At 52.7% G+C, this 17,286-nt stretch overlaps 1 non-coding gene across 1 annotated transcript; it reads left to right on the plus strand.

Moving 5' to 3' along the window:
• Nucleotides 1-15,937: 15,937 nt before the first annotated feature.
• Nucleotides 15,938-16,041, plus strand: LOC144948532 (U6 spliceosomal RNA). Its single transcript, XR_013640174.1, has one exon. It is a non-coding gene; the product is annotated as a U6 spliceosomal RNA (small nuclear RNA).
• The last annotated feature ends 1,245 nt before the right edge of the window (nucleotides 16,042-17,286 follow it).

The following is a 17,286-nucleotide window of genomic DNA, read 5'->3' on the forward strand; positions in this document are numbered from 1 at the left end:
TCACTCACCACACGGCAGGCCACAACACTCACTCACCCACCACACCGCAGGCCACAACACTCACTCACCACACTCCAGGCCACAACAACCCTCACCCACCACACCGCAGGCCACAACACTCACTCACTCACCACACCGCAGGCCACAGCTGCTATTATTCTGCAGCTTGGGAATTCTCTCTCGTCGCCGTCTCTTTGCTCCCAAGCTCTCACCATAAGGCTGTCAACTGCCACCTATGACATTGTGCTGTCTGTTGCTGGCCGCTGGACGTTTTGCCACTTTGTCCGCATGGTGAACTTCTTTCGCACCGTACGTAACCAACCGTGTTCGCAACACACAGTCACTGTGCTCGAAACCATGCCACGGGGAGGCTTTCACGCAACTCCCGATTAGCATGGGTGGCGACGTACGGTGAGAAAGAAGATCAAAGACAAAGATCCCCCGTGTAGCCTTAACAGACTGTTGGGGCAAGTGCTGTTAGCGAGCGCCTATTAAGGCCGGAACGGCAGCACCACGCCCGGCCGCCTTTGTCTCCCTAGTACCGATGTTTTTACGCACCGCACCAGGTACTCATTTGAGGCTGAGTCGACCAAGGGGAGGCCCAGGACCGGTTCAGGTAATCGTCACTGGGTGTTGGCCGTGAGCGGGAATCGAACTCGGCTCGTCGGATTCGTAGCGCGGCGTAGCGCTCACCGCTGCACCACCGCTCCCCGCGAAATAGATTCGACGCACGTACATACACACATGTGGCCGTGACAAAAGCGTGAAGCTGACCGTATATCTTGTGCCATGTCACACGAAGAAAAGACTCCGTTCTAGCCGCCTCCGGTTCGCTTTTGCGTGAACCCAAGCGATCACATCGCTGCTTCGATGAACCTCTCCGCGTAAAAAGTGTAACGTCATCTGGTGATGCTGCTGCGGCTGCTGTGTTAGCAGTGGTACACGAGCACAGTTAACAACAACAACAACAAACAAGTCAACACATTCCGTGTCAACAACAATAACTACAATTTATATTGCGCCGTAACATGGCAAGCCATGACAAGGCCACTGAACAAATAACAACACCGCTGAGAGTCCTCGGTCATTAAACAAATCACTTGGTGAAGCTGCTGATGATGATGCTGCTGCTGCTAGACTGGTAGTGGTGCACACGCGCAATCATAGCCTTGAGGAAGGGCCATCGCCCGAACCGTCGCATATTTGTATTGATTTCTTTAAAGGCCACACGGTGCTACTGAGGAATGTGTCATGTGTTCCTTTCGTCAGTCACTGGTCCATTGCGGCGAGAAATGCACTACGTACGTTGAACTTCTTTCGCGCCGTACGTAGTCAACCATGCCAATCGGGGGGACGGTCAACGACAAAAAGACAAACTACTGACGAGGCGGGGAGTTTGGAGCCAGCCTCTGATTCACAACACAGACTCGGCAACTCGGAGGTTGGAGCCAGGCTCTGATGGGCTCTGCAGGGCTGTGGACAGGACGTGCTCACCAATGCCTGGGTGATTACTTGGAACAGGAGCATCGCTGACATTAATTGTATCATTCCTATTGTGAGTGTGTGGGAGGGATGGGGCTATTTTCTTTTCTTGAAGGATTTACAAGTGGGGATAAAGTGGCAGCTATATGAACTAAACAACTTGGATTGGAAACCGAGCAACGAGATGACGATCGAGTATCACCTGCGCGTGTGTCCCTCTGCCTCCATGTCAGACGTCGTCATCGCGATAGAACCGTTGCTTGAACAACATGACGCACTTGGTCAATAACAGCGTGTGTGTGTGTGGCCTTGAAAGGAACGTTCTGGGCAATAGCCCTTGCTTATAGCGCGTAGAGAGGTCAGAGAGATGGAGTGGATGAGAGGTGGTGACTGCACTTTAACACCATGGGGCCTGATGAGAATTACATTAAAAAACACGTGTCGTAATGAATGGTTTTAAATTGGCATACTGTTAATTACAACTTTTAGTAGATATTGAGTAACATGGTTCAAACAATATACAGGATACATTTGACTATTACTGAATGTAGGATAAAAAGCTCAATATTTCAGCCAAGCAAAATGTTGAGTTTTACAGAGAGTCGTAAATATTTGTGGAATATAGAATGGTGGTTGGGTGCCCGGTGCCAGATAACAGACCCGCTAGGGTGCAGTGAGCCTTGTAACGTTCTTACCCCGTGCCCCGACTGGACATCTGTGAAAACGAGCTTTATAGCTCATCGGATTCCTCCAGGATAGATACATTTTCTGATTCTCAATTGAGCTGCCCTCCCTGGTGCCAGCCGGAACACTTCCCACTCTCCCCCTCGTGTACCAACCAACTGTGTGCCCGAGTGGCTGCCACATTCAGCCGGAGGGGAGCGTGCGCGCGACGGTGCAGGCCTGGAGCGTCTAGGACAGGGGCCTGCAACCTTTAAGACATAAAGAGCCACTTGGACCCGTTTCCGAAGGAAAAAATAAACTGGGAGCCGCAAAACCATTGCAACTATTAAAACAAATATAACACTGCATATATTGTTTCTTACCTTATTGCTATATACAGGATCGTGCAGTCAGCTGTCAATCTGAATAAAAAAAGGACTTTTTCACTTAACAATGTAAAATATATTTTTGCAAATTAATAGCTAAATTACCTGGTTAATGGGATTTTTGCTCCTGAACCTCAGTGCACAGTGTCTGCACATCAGGGCTGTAAGACGTCACCTTCATTTTCACACAGGCTTGCAAGCTGTCATCTGTGAGGCGTGATCGATGTTTGTTTTTAATATAGTTCATGTTGGAGAAGACCTGCTCACATACATATGTGGAGCCGAAGATCGACAGGACTCCAAATGCATACTTTTTCATGTTTATATAAGTGTTGGGGATGGCATTCCATGTTTCGAATACAAGTTTGTCCTGTTTGGGAAGGTTTTCAATATCACTCCATTTATGATTCTGAGCCAGAATGGCCTTCTGACGGGCAACATCCTCAAGAGTAGCGGTCAAGCATTTGAACTTGGACACCCATATATCTTTGTCGGCTATATCGGCCAGTTCCATCTCAAGATCAGGTTGACTTACACCTGCAAATGCAGTCATATTCAATAGGGATGGATCGATCGCCAGGGGAGTGACAGGGAAGGATAATGTCGTTTTTTCCTCTCTGAACTCACAGAATCGTTTCCCAAACGAACTTTGCATTGTGGTGATTGCAGACTTGAAATATTCCAAATTTATCGTATCATGACTTTGTTTGAACTCTCTCAAAGAGGGAAAGTGAGACAGTGTACCTCTCTGTAAATCTTTGACAAACACTGTCAACTTGCGCTCGAATGCCAAAACCTCCTCCAGCATGTGCAGGGATGTGCCTCCTTTCCCCTGAAGGGTTGTATTTAGCGTGTTTAGATGTGCTGTCATGTCTACCATAAAATGTAATTTTTCCAGCCACTCTGGCTGTTCCAGCAAAGCAAAGGTGAGCTCTTTGCTGCCCAGGAAGGTTTTTACTTCTTCCAAACATGTGACAAAGCAACGGCAACGTTATTGCCTGTCACCGGGCGGGCAGTGTGGAGCGGAGCGGCGACCTGTCAGCAGCGGCAACGCCAGAGCAGGTGTCACAGTGCGCCTCCTCCCCTCGCTAGCATCCGCCCCGGAGCCGCGGTCAAGGTTCAAAAGAGCCGCATGCGGCTCCGGAGCCGCAGGTTGCCGACCCCTGGTCTAGGAGACGTGGTGTTGCCTCGACGCAAGGCCGCAATATCTGATGTGTCGCCTGGTACGCAGGAGGTCGTGGGTTCGATCCCGATCCCGACGTCTGCGCTGTATTTGTAGTTTGCGTGTCTCTCTTCGCGTCCTCACGTGGAATTTTTGACCGTGTCCACCTCCGATTTGCACGCTTGGCTACGTACGGTGGTGCTCAAGAAGTTCAGCGTACAGACAGACATTGAACTTCTTACGTAATAGCCCAGTGGAGGCCGGGGGCCTCAGGAGGACGATCCTGTGTCAGAGCCGGCACCGCTGAGATCCTGGGGTCAAATCCGGGTTCCAGCCACCAGAGATCAGACCGGCTTCTCAAGTGGAGCGTAGCGAGTTGATGGCCTCGGCCTGGCCTTCAATGACGACACAACAACGACAACACGAGCAGGCTCAGCACACGGGGCGGCAGGGTGGAAGCGCAGTGGTCGCATCTCCGCCTCACAGCACGAAGGGGCCTGGGTTCGATTCCTGACTCAGATGCCTCTTTGCGGTGGAATTTCTATTTTCTCCCCCTGTTTTGTCTCCTCCGGGATCTCCGGTTTCCTCCCGCATCATTGGTGCTGGTCAAGCATCCCATTGTAGCAGCTCCCTCCTGAGCACGAGACTCGGGACTTGGTGCGGCTTTCCTGGGTTGACAAGTGTAGTGAAACAGCGCCGACTGGTGGACAGCAGCGGCAGCTGTGGTGGACAGACAGCAGCACACGCCGGTGAGGGTGTGAGCACGGGGTGTGGGCAGAGCGGAGGAACTGGGGCAAGGGTCACGGAGGACCCCGTCTGGAGGTCCCTGGAACCTGCCGGCGGGTTCGAGAAGGGGGCGTGGTCAGGGCGGAGCCAGGCCGCGCCGGGAGCATAAAAGGAGCCGAGAGCGGGGGGCTCGGGGCTGTCGGTGCTGGGAGTGGACTCGTCTCGTCGTCGCTAAACCTCTCCGCTAGATATTGCGCTACAAAGGAGAGGAGTTGGCTATCTCCTCTGGCTGTTGTGTACAGGCTGGGCTGAGCTACTGTGGAGAGTGTGTGGACGAGACCGTGAATGGTGGTAAATAAAGTGCCTCCTACAAACTCTGTCTCTGAATCGTTGACACAACACGATAGTTATTAACATTTGGCTCATTTTAGCTGTGACAAGTAACGTTTTGGGTGGTCGCCATACGATGAAAAAGTCTATGCGGGACATGAGAGAGGCATGTGCGAACAGTGAACCCAAGAGACTCAGAGGTAGGTCCACTGCTCACTGCAAGAGTCGTGAACGGAGAAGTCTTCACGTGTGTACAATGTGCGTCGGACTTCTTTCGCACCGTACGTAGCCAACTTTGTGAATGGAAGCCGCCGGCGGCACTATTGTTCGTGAGAAAACAGCGAAATGAAGAACACGTGAAGGGGCTCCACCAAAGGCGAGGAGGGGAGAGACGAGAAGGCGAGCGCGAGTTTGGCGAGTGGCGGAGTGGATATGGCTCACGAGGTGGGCGCCTCGCGAGAGAGAGCGTGGCAGAGGCGTTTACCCAGGGCGCTACGGTGGCTAGGAGATGTTAACACCCTCGCCTGGTATACAGGAGGTCGTGGGTTCGATCCCGACCCTGACGCCTGCTGCTGTATATTTGGAGTTTGTGTGTCTCTCTGTCTCATCATCATCACGGTGGCTAGGAGATGTTAACTCCCTCGCCTGGTATACAGGAGGTCGTGGGTTCGATCCCGACCCTGACGCCTGCTGCTGTATATGTGGAGTCTGCGTGTCTCTTTCCCTGTGGTGGCGTGGATTTTTCCCCGGGTCCTCCGGTTTTCCCCTCCACATTTAGAATCAACGTCACGCCTTTGGAGTATTTGGCTGCTTTAAATGTCCACGTGACAAGCCACTTAGTTGAGCTATCATTTGTGGTCGAAAGCGCTACATAGCTCAGTGGGCCTTGCCGGGCCAAAAAGAAAAAAGCAGTTTAGTTGAACAAAAAACATTATTGACAATGAGCACATGTCCCTTGCGTGAGTTTGTTGTTGTTGTTGAGCCATGCGTGCAGCGGGTGTAGGGATGGTTCACGGGTGGTGGGTGGGTGGGGAGGGAGGGGGAGGGAGGGCAGCGCTTGCCCGGGGTTAGCGGGGTGAGCGACGGAGGTTGAAGGGGTGTTTCTTGCCGGGGTCTCGCTTCTTTTTTTTTCTGTGTGTGTGTCGTTTTTTCGTTTTACGGTCTTGGAAGACCGTTTACAGATGTGAGGTCTGGAAAGCAAAAGAATGTGTCACGGTGCAGATCGCTTTCAGAGACCGCGTGAGGTCAGCTGGAGCGTTTCACGCTGGAGAACACAGATTGCCGCACTTTAAGCGATCGCAAGGGGGAGGAGGGGGGTGGTGGGGGTGGTGGGGGGTGGGGGAGGCCGTGGGCCATCCAAAGAAAAACTCCCATCATGTGCAGAGGCGAAGACGCCGATGAGACCGAGGAGGAATGCGTCGAGGGGTCCCGCGCGAGCCCCCCCCCCCCACACGAGGCATTTGCTGACAAAAGCCCCCCTCCCCCCCCCGTCTGGACGGATGAAGTGAATGTGGTTCCAGCCCCCCCCCCCACCAATATATATAAACACGCCGTGTATGTATTTAGTTATTTGCCCGGGGAAGGCCTCGCCTCGCCTCGAGATTCTTTGTCGGGAGGGTTCGCGCCGCGTCCGTCGGGATGTTTCGTTGATTTCAGGCGGAGAGAGCGCGCGGACCGGAGCCCCTCCACTCAGCCGGGGGGGGCGGGGGGGGGGGGCTCTGGTGAACGTCTCGAGAGGCGACTGCGGCCTGCGCTGGCCAGCCGACTTCCACGAGACGGAGGAGTTCCCCCCAATCCGTCCGACCAGATGCGACCTGCCGATAGAATCGCTGTTTGTGTTTCGCTCGCACCCGCACCGCCGGTTAGCAGCGGTTCGCTACGTACGGCGCAAAAGGAGTTCAACATACAGACGTACTACCACTTACACTACACTATACACTACAACACACAACGCTACTCTATACTACACTGCTACTATACACTGCACCGCTATGCTAAATTGAAAACTCACTTCTTTAGAACTGCTTGTTGTGTTCAGTTTGTTGTCCTCCAATTCGCACGGTCGGCTACGTACGATGTGAAAGAAGTTCAACCCGCAGACACACAGACAGACACACAGACAGACAGAAACACACACAGATAGACACACAGACACACAGACAGACACACAGACAGACAGACACACACACAGATAGACACACAGACAGACACACAGACAGACACACACACAGATAGACACACAGACAGACAGAGAGACACACAGACAGACAGACAGACAGAAAGACACACAGACAGACAGACACATAGACAGACAGACACACAGAAAGACAGACAGACACACAGACAGACACACAGACAGGACACACAGAAAGGACAGACAGACACACAGACAGACCGACACACAGACACACAGAGAGACAGACACACAGACAGACACACAGACAGACAGACAGACACAGACAAACAGACAGGACAGACAGACACACAGACAGAGAGACAGAGAGACAGACACACAGACAGACAGACACACAGACAGACACACAGACAGACAGACAGACACACAGACAGACAGACACGGCGTACCCATTCGCACGGCTAGGCCAGGGGTTCGCCAACCTGCGCCTACGGAGCGGCGCGTGGCTCCTCCAGGATCTGCTGTCGTGACCCTTGTCCACATTTCCTTGCGGCTCTTAGAATACTGACGGGGGGGGGGGGGGGGGATTTGTACCGAATTCGAAAGAATTGCTCCCCTTGTTATTTTCCTTTCCCGACCCCTTAGCTGGGCGAGGCGGTGAGGGTGATCTGAGCGACTTTTGCCGTTCGTTCAACTGCCCCGCCGGGTCGTTGAATCCGGTGAACAAGTCCAGTGTGCTGACAGTTTGGTGGATGGCCTCCTAGTCCTTGTTGGACGACGTCAGGCGATCTTCGATTGTCCACCGTGAAGCAGACGCTGCGTAGTTGTCTTGGAGGATTGTTCACCCTTTCCTGCTCAGAGAAGTCTGCAAGTCGCAGGGTGGGTGTCACGTTCACCGCTGAATCTCGGAACGAGCGAGCGGCTCAGCATAAAATTTTATAGAGAGAGGCATCGTAGCGCTGCTGTTTTTTAAAATACATTTTAAGACTCACCGCAGAGAACTGTAGCGACACGACCACACTCTATGATAGTTGGCACCAAACTGTGCCACACGGCATCCCGTATGGTCTTGTGGTAGCCTCGTTACCAATAAAGTTAGTTTATTTTAGTTTTTCTTCCAATTCTGTTCTGATGACGCACGTGTACCGGGAAGGGTTTAATACGCACCAAAGTGCAGTCCGTTCTGGGTGTTTTCACGATGCGACTTGCGTATAACGCGATTCATGTATTAGGGAACACTTGTTTTTTTATGACACGGATGCGGAACTGCGTCGCGCGAGTAGAGTTAAGCAGTTGTGCGGCTGCCTCGGCGTAGCATCACACGAGGCGGCGGGATACTGCTGGATGCTTCGAGATGTAACCCACGCGCCTCAGTCTTTGTTCGGCCTGCGTACGCATCTCACGTGGTATCGTGGACAGTGCTTTACCCCCGACATTATCTATTAGAACGCCATTTTTCCATAACGTGGTGTTCTTCAGGAACGCAACTGCTACTAATGGCGCTATAGGAGAACGGAGGGTATTAACCAGGGCGGCCACCGGGTTGGAACCCCCTGCAGGAAGTGACAAACGCGCTGCCACGTCACTGCCACCGCCGCAACCGCCACGCGCGTCTGCACCGCGGGATGGCAGCTTTGTAGCGCAAGACTTTGCCCATTTGTTTTGTATACTCGTAGAATCACTTATCCAACAGTGGGTCGAGATTGACATTCAGCAGCAATGGATAGAATGGCATCGGTCAGCAGGCACAGAGTGCCCGGATCGATTGCAGTAATGGTTGTGGTGGTGTTGGTGATTGGATGACACACGAGCGCGGCGAGGTGGGTCAGACAATCCCCACGGGTGATACGGCGTGGGGAGAGCCTTAACAGAGGGCTGCACATTCCACTTTTCTATTCGTTGTATCGCCTGCGTGCGTGTCTCTGTTCCCCCGATTTGTGTACTGCCTCCGTCACCGTCATTTCTCCAACCGCGCTCAGACAGAACCCAACAAACTCAACGCATAATAGAGGTTTTGTTGGGTTCGATCGCGTGAGTATTCATGTTCCGTTAACCCAACAGCCACAGCGTCTGGCTCTCAGTACGGTTTTTTGTCACGGAAACAAAATGTGCCAAATTAAATTAATCGGGCGATTTGCCAGAATTGTAATGACCGGCGAAAAGTCGGACTCAGATTGTAAATGTTGCGGGTTTACTCTCCAACACACAACCGGCGTGCTGAAATAGCAGCGTGACAAACCTTACTAATCGGCTGTGTCGGGTGGTGGTGGTTAACGACACATTTACATTTACGAGATCTAACCCAAAAAAACCTTTATTATGGATATTGGTCGCGAAAGGCTGCTACGTCTTACACAAACTCAAGGTATTTGTCAATGACACTCTGGCCACGAAAGGAAAAGTATAGAACAGGTGACGGCTCATGCAATTGCTCTTCTTCATAGAACATAAATAGAGACGCGAGAGAAATCGACAATAAGAGTTGAACACGACGCTTAACACCACGGGGCCTGATGGGAATTAAATTATTTAAATAATATTTTCTGATGACCAGTTTTTAAACGGGCATGTGAATAGTTACACTGATAGGTGCAATTGAGTACCATACGAACCCTACGGTAGTCAAAATGTATCACTACTTAATAAACTTCGTCAACCACAACAACTACAACAACATCAACAACAACCTTCAGAGACGCCGTGCCAATGCGGCCGAGTTCCTGCGTTTGAAACTTGGGCAGCCACGTGCGATCAGTTTCTCCCGAGCTCCTCGCGACGAAGCTCAGAATCAGAATCTTTATTTACACCGCAGGAGGAGGAGGACTCAGATGAGCTGTGAAGCGTTTTGTTTGTTACAAAATGTCCAGTGCAGACGAGTCAGCAAGTTGCATAGACCACGATCGTGACAGCCCAGCAAGTTGGTGCCAATCATTGCCCGACACCCCCCCACCACTATTTACGTGTTTCATCATCAACAATGATCAATATACTGCTGGATTAAGGCCTCGATGCTAACTACCTCGCCTGGGGTCTATAGGAGGCCGTGGGTTCGATCCCGACCCTGATGCCTGCTGCTGTATATTTGGAATTTGCATGTCTCTCTTCCCATGGTCGCGGGAATTTTTCTCCGGGTTCTCCGGGTTTTCCCCCTCCACATTTAGAATGAACATCACGACGCGTTCAGAGAATTTGGCTGCCATAAATATCCACTTGATAAGCCCACCTCGTTGATCTATCATTCGTGGCCAGGTCACTTCTGAAAGAAAATATGTATATAGCTTCGTGGGCTTTATCTGTTAAACTAAAAAAATAGTTTAGTTCGGGTGTGGCAGAGCGAGTGGTCCCATGATGTAATAATCGACCGAATATTTGCTGACAATCTTATTTTATCGCTCCGTCTCCCCTGTGAGCGTGCTCTCAAGAGCGTTCCATCCTTTGACACCCACTCCGTAACCACTCTTCACCATCGGCCATCGTCCCTCCGAGCCGTGACGCCTCCTGCCCCATCCCACTGGACAGACGGAATGAGATCACTCACCTGCGTGTCCTCTCCAATCCACGCGCAGCCCCTTTCTGTCTCGCGATGCAATCCCCGGGCAATCATCCCTCCATCCTGGACTCCTGATAAATGTTCCTCCAATGTTGCTTAATTCTGCCTGGGCATTGCATGGAGAGAGCGAACGTGCGTGCATTCGTGAAATCGACGGCACGAGGTGTAACTCGCACAGCGGACTGTATGTAAAAGGAAGGAAGCAATTGCGTCTCGTGGCCGAGAAAACCCGATTTGCAGAGAGATCAAAGGCACAGCACTCCGACGCTGCGCTCAGCAGGCCCATGTGTCCCATGCAGGACTCTTGCCTATTAACGCAGCAGTGGAGGAGGAGGAGGAGGGGTCGTGCAGAGTTTGGCGCGCTGCCATACAAAGCCAATGCCCCGAGTGCCACGTCAAACCTTGGGACAAACCCACGATCGCTTGGGGACAGGCCCGGGCGAACATGACGTTGGCCACAAGTGGAGCGTGCGGGAGCAGCCCGAATAGCAACCGCGGCCACCGACCCAAGCGAAGACGACGATCGCCCCTCGTGCTCAACTCCTGGCCTCGACAGATCCGTTACCCACGTGGCGTCACGACCACCCGCTCTGCCACACCCGAAGCCGTTCCATCGATCGCCGACGTCGCCGTCAAACTACAACAATGACTTCCACAGCCATAGGAAGACGACGAAGACGCCCTGAGTTCAATTCCCAGCTACGGATACAATTTCTGAAGGCGCACCGGTGGCGAGATGTTAACTACCTCGCCTGGAATGCAGGAGGTCGTGGGACAGATCCCGACCCTGACGTCTGCTGCTGCTGTATATTTGGAGTGTGCGTGTCTCTCTCTCCCCATGGTCGCGTGGGTTATCTGGCTTTTCCCTCCATATATAGAATCAAAATGCATTTGGAGTATTTGGCCGCTATACATTGTACGTGATTAGCCACTTCGTTGAGCTATGATTTGTGGCCAAGTCGCTTCTGAAAAACGAGCTTTATAGCTTAGTTGGCATAACCTAGTAAAATAAAAAAAAATAGTTCATAGCCTCTAGCAGAGGTCCATTAGTCAGCAGTGGCGTGTGCAAGCAATTGCAGGGCTGCGCCTTGGTCTTTCACACGGGCTGCAAAGCCACGTGAAGGCGCGCCCACTTGTGGAGAGTTTTAACAATCCCCATTCAGAGTTGCAGCTCTGAGAAGAAGTCATGCTGTGCTCATAAAGTGGACGGATGAGACCACAGGGAGAACACGCGCACTTCCAAATCGAGAGGAGTCAGGCTCGCGATCGAACCCTCTCAAAGGGAATTTGGCCGACTCCTTCCTGCCAGCCACACGTCCGTGGAAGAGGTGGGGGCACCCACACTTTGCCTCACCCCACGTGACTAGTCAATGAACGAGGACTGCGGGAAAACCCATTGCAGCAGCAGCAGGAGCAGCGGTGGGGAGGATTTAAGAAAAACGTGCAACGTTGTTTCAAATGTCACCGGTGACCAGCGTTACGACCATTGCATCGTGGCAACATTTGAGATTGTGTATATTATGTAATATTTATTTTTAAATATAAGGACGGTCCCGGATTTTACGACGCCACAGCAACCCCGTCGTAAATCGGATCGTCCCCAGACAGTAGAAAAAGTAGAAACTTCATTTACTCAGCCGCATTGAAACGGCGTTCAATAGGTAAACGTTGACAATACAACACCTGAGAAGAACGAAAGCTCTACGGTGAGTCGCGTGAATCGATCAAGGGTGTCGGTATTCAAACGTCGTGAATGTGGATCGTCGTAAAATGGGACCGTTGTAATCGGGAGATTTAAAAAAACGCCGTACTGCACAAAGTGACTTTTGCCTTGACGTATAAAAACTCTCACGTTGATTGACAACATATTAAAATAAAGACCCAAGGCAGGACCCTCCTGAAAAAGAGAGTCTTTGATGGATACATAATAGCCGTTCTTCTTGAACAGCTATGATGAATCCCTGCAGTCACGAAAGCTTTACATCGAAATATAATAGCTGTTCTTATTAACTACCTCGCCTGGTATACAGGAGGTCGTGGGTTCGATGTGGACCCTGACGCCTGCTGCTGTGTATTTGGAGTTTGCGTGTCTCTCTCTCTCTCCCCGTGACCGCGTGAAATTTTTCTCCGGGTCCTCCGGTTTTACCCTCCACATTTAGAATCAACGTCACGCTCTTCCAGCATTTGGCTGCTGTACATTTCCACACGACGAAAAGCCGCTTCGTTGAGCTGTCATTCGTGGCCAGATCACCTCTGAAAAAGAGCCCAGTGGGCCTTACCTGGTAAAATATTGGGAAATAATAGTTTATTAGATTAGTATGTTATTGTTATCGTCCTTGAGTTTCTGCCTCATTTGACGCATGCCTCTCGCTTGTGTCTGCCCGTGTCTCTCTCTCTCTCTCCCGGGGCCTCGAGGTGTCCGTTGTTTCCTGCGTCTCACGCCGTGTTCCTGCTCTGCGTTCACACAGCCTCTGGCTCTCAATCCGTCCACGCGTCCCACGTCGTCAAATCCGTCACTCGCATCTCACTCGACCCCGTGCATGAGGCGCCGTGTCTTGACTTATCGAATCTCAGCGTGTCCACGCGTCTATCCGTGGGACTACACTCTTGGTGTGTGTGTAACAATTCATGAAATGTCGAGCAAATGCACATCTACAATTTGTGTTGTTGTTAATCCACTGCTGGATGAGGGCCTCCCCACACTACGGGGGTCACCGGGGTCACTGGAGCACGCTTCACCTCGCTGGCGCCGTGTGCTGGTTTGTGAAGTCGGGGCCCCGCTGAGATGGCAACCAGAGAAGGATATTACAACAGCGTCACAAGAGTGTGTCTTTCGAAACATCCCTCTTGCGATGCGCACATCGGTACAGAAAGTTTAGGAATTAAATGAAGGTAAATTAACACCACGATGAATATCAACTCTTAAAGATTCAGTTCAAAGTGATGTGTCCGTTAAATTGCTTTTGGCTGAGAGTTGGTGAATTTCAGTGACACCCACTCACTCACCCACCCACTCACTCAACCCCACACCCACTCACTCACCCACTCACTCAACCCCGCACCCACTCACCCACCCACTATCCCCAATCCCACACCTAGTTACCAACCTACTCACCCACCCACTAACCCAACGCCAGACGAAGTCACCCACCCATTCACCCATTCACCAACTCGCCCACTGTCAAATGTTCAAATTAACCTTATGGCGGGACCCCGCGGTTTCCCGAATAAACGCAAGTCAAAATCGCAATCAACTAACGAATTGTTGCTGGCGACTCCGTCCCACCGCGCACACGAAAGCCGCGACCCGCCTGGCACGGACCATCCTGGTATCGTGCCGTGTCCAGGCGCAGCGGCGGCGAGGACGAATGTGCAGAAGAAACGCAACTTTGATTAGCGCCTCGTGTGGAGCTCCTCGAGAGAACTAGATCGCCGTGCCGTTCGCCTTCAGCAGGCACAACACGACGTCGCGGCGCAGCTCACGCGAGAGCCGGGGGCTCGTGGGACCCCCCGGGGGGGTCGCGCCACGAGGTTCAACTGTCCACTCGGCGGCAGCGCGAGGCGAGGTTGTCCGTGGTATGGATGGCGTTCGATATCCGCAGGGAGCCGCACGCATCTTGACTCAACGACAACGTGTGCGTGTGTGTGCGTGCGTGTGTGTGCGTGTGTGTGTGAGTGTGTGTGTGCGTGTGTGTGCGCGCGTGTGTACGTGCGTGTGTGTGCGTGTGTGTGTACGTGCGTGTGTGTGTGTGTGCATGTGTGTGTGTGCGAGTGTGTGAGTGTGTATGTGTGAGATGTGAGTGTGTGTGAGTGAGTGTGTGTGTGAGTGAATGTGTGTATGTGTGAGTGTATGAGTGAGTGTGTGTGAGTGTGTATATGAGAGTGAGTGAGTGTGTGTATGTGTGAGTGTATGTGTGAGTGTATGTGAGTGTGTTTGAGTGAGTGAATGTATGTATGTATGTGTGAGTGTGTGAGTGTATGTAAATGTGTGAGTGTGCGAGTGTATGTGTGAGTGTGTGTGAGTGTGTTTGAGTGTGTGAGTGTGTGTGAGTGAGTGTGTGTGAGTGTGTGTGAGTGTGTGTGTGTATGTGTGAGTGAATGTGTGTATGTGTGTGTATGTATGTGAATGTGTGTGTATGTGTGAGTGTGTGAGTGAGTGTGTGTGAGTGAGTGTGTGTGTGAGTGTGTGTGAGTGTTTATCTGAATGTGTGTGTATGTGAATGTGTGTGTATGTGTGTGAGTGTGTGTGTGAGTGTGTGTGAGTGTGAGTGTGTATGTGAATGTGTGTGTATGTGAATGTATGTGTATGTGTGAGTGTGTGAGTGTGTGTGAGTGTGTGAGTGTGTGTGTGAGTGTGTGTGAGTGTGTATGTGAATGTGTGTGTATGTGTGTGTGAGTGTGTGTGTGTGTATGTGTGAGTGTGTGAGTGTGTGTGAGTGTGTGAGTGTGTGTGTGAGTGTGTGAGTGTGTATGTGAATGTGTGTGTATGTGAATGTGTGTGTATGTGTGTGAGTGTGTGTGTGTATGTCAGGGCCAGGGCAACTCAGCTCGGAAACCCCAAACCGCGACTTCCCCCATCTCCCCCCGCCCCCGCCCCCTCGCTGCGTGATCTCAGCTCAAGCCGCTGTCGTCTTCAGCGTCATCCCCCAAACACTGCCGCACAGCAGATACGCGGGGGCCCCGGCGGGGAGGGGTTGAGGGGGGGGGTTGGGGGGGGACGGTGGGGGCAAAGAAGAAAATGATGGGGGGGGGGGCGGCGGGAGGGAGAGGAGGGGTAAGAGAGTTAAATTAAACAAACACACAGAGAGAGAGAAGATGACATACCGTCTATGTTTCTGCACGTAGGCGGACGCGGGCTGCTGCTGCTGCTCGCTCGCTCGGGGATGACGGGGGGGGGGTGCAAGAGCTCTCCCTCCACCCTCTCCCCCTCTCTCTCCCTCCACTCTCTCCCCCACACTCTCTCTCCCCACACTCTCTCTCCCCACACTCTCTCCCTCCACTCTCTCCCCCACACTCTCTCTCCCCCTCTCTCTCCCCCTCTCTCTCCCTCCACTCTCTCCCCCACACTCTCTCTCCCCACACTCTCTCTCCCCACACTCTCTCCATTCTCTCTCCCTCCACCCTCTCCCCTCTCTCTCCCCCCTCTCTCTGCCTCCACTCTCTCCCCCCCACACTCTCTCTCCCCACACTCTCTCTCCCCACACTCTCTCCATTCTCTCTCCCTCCACCCTCTCCCCTCTCTCTCCCCCTCTCTCTGCCTCCACTCTCTCCCCCCACACTCTCTCTCCCCACACTCTCTCCATTCTCTCTCCCTCCACCCTCTCCCCTCTCTCTCCCCCCTCTCTCTGCCTCCACTCTCTCCCCCCACACTCTCTCTCCCCACACTCTCTCTCCCCACACTCTCCCCTCTCTCTCCCTCCACTCTCTCCCCTCTCCCTCCACTCTCTCCCTCCACCCTCTCTCTCCACTCTTTCTCTCCACTGTCTCCCCACTCTCTCCCCTCTGTCCTCTCTTGCTTCGGCAGTACAGATACTAAAATTGGAACGACACAGCGAAGATTAGCACGGCCCCTGCGCAAGGGCGACGCGCAGGTCCTCTCCCCTCTCTCCCCTCTCTCTCTGCACGCGAGGAGGAAGAACCATCGGCACTTTCTGACGCTCGTTATATTTTAAATATACAGTCTGGGTCGAGCAAATGCCTTCCATGTGTCAGACGCCGCGGCGTGGCTATATATGGCTTCTGCGTAAGGCTCCGCTCGTTCGTCTTCGGCAGACAATGCTAACGGCGCGACGCGCGTAGCGAGTGGGGGGCTGGAGCAGTGGGGGGCACACGAGCCCCCCCCCCCCACCACCCCTAGGGACCCCTGGTGCCTGCACCCTGCACTTCCGCTGACCGGTGTGGTGAAGTATGGGCAAGCCACCCCCACTGTGTGTGGAGGTCTTCAGCCAGCAGTGGATGGACCATGGGCAGTCAGTGATTCGTGTTGTTGTCTGGAGAATGGTGCTTTAACATCACGGCCTCATTCAAATCCAGCACTGTCTATAAATGATGAAGAAAACCCCGCCATCAGCAGCACCACCAACACCACCTTTGTCTTCCCAGTGTACAAGTACCGCGGCCGGGTACAGGAATCATTTGAGGCCGAGTCGACCTAGGGGAGGCTTAGGTGGAGATCGGATGCCAATCGCATACGAGTGGATCGAACAAACGAGCAAAGTAGTGCACCCCTGCTGCCCGCGAGCACACATGTTCACCCCGCGTGTGTGCAGATCTGTCAGACCACTGCGACTCGCCTACACGAGCGAGCGAGGCTGATTGGCGCAAAGTTCACGCGACATTCTGGGCGGTTTAAAGAGCTGAGATTTGGCTGCTGCCTGGCCCAAGTCGACGCTTTGGACAACAACAAAAAAGCAAACCAGTTAAATTGTCTGAATTGTGGCCCCAAAACGGATGCGTATTGGTTTCACTCATCCTGTAAAGCTTCATCGCTTCGGTTCCACGCCGCTCCGTGCGATTCCTAAACACTTCAGCGCATAGGCTGCCCCCCACCCCGTCATCAGTGAAACAAAGTAACTCGGCCACCCGAGAGAGTGACGCCAATGCGGGCAGAGCGCGTGAGTCCAGAGACAGGGTCACGTGTTGGTGGGGCAAAGTGTGGGCACTCCATCGTCTTCCCAGCGTGGAAGAGTAGGCCAACTAACCCCTGTGATAGTCTAGAGGGTTTGCACTCTCGTGTAGACCCATCTGCAAGCGGTGGCACGAGCACGAAATAGCAGCACTGCGCCTTTATCTGTCGACCTATCCACGTCAGCACAATCCGCGCGTACGGGGCAAGGCGGAACCACGTGGACGA

This window comes from Lampetra fluviatilis, chromosome 49, assembly GCF_964198595.1.
Source record: "Lampetra fluviatilis chromosome 49, kcLamFluv1.1, whole genome shotgun sequence".
Taxonomy (NCBI): domain Eukaryota; kingdom Metazoa; phylum Chordata; class Hyperoartia; order Petromyzontiformes; family Petromyzontidae; genus Lampetra; species Lampetra fluviatilis.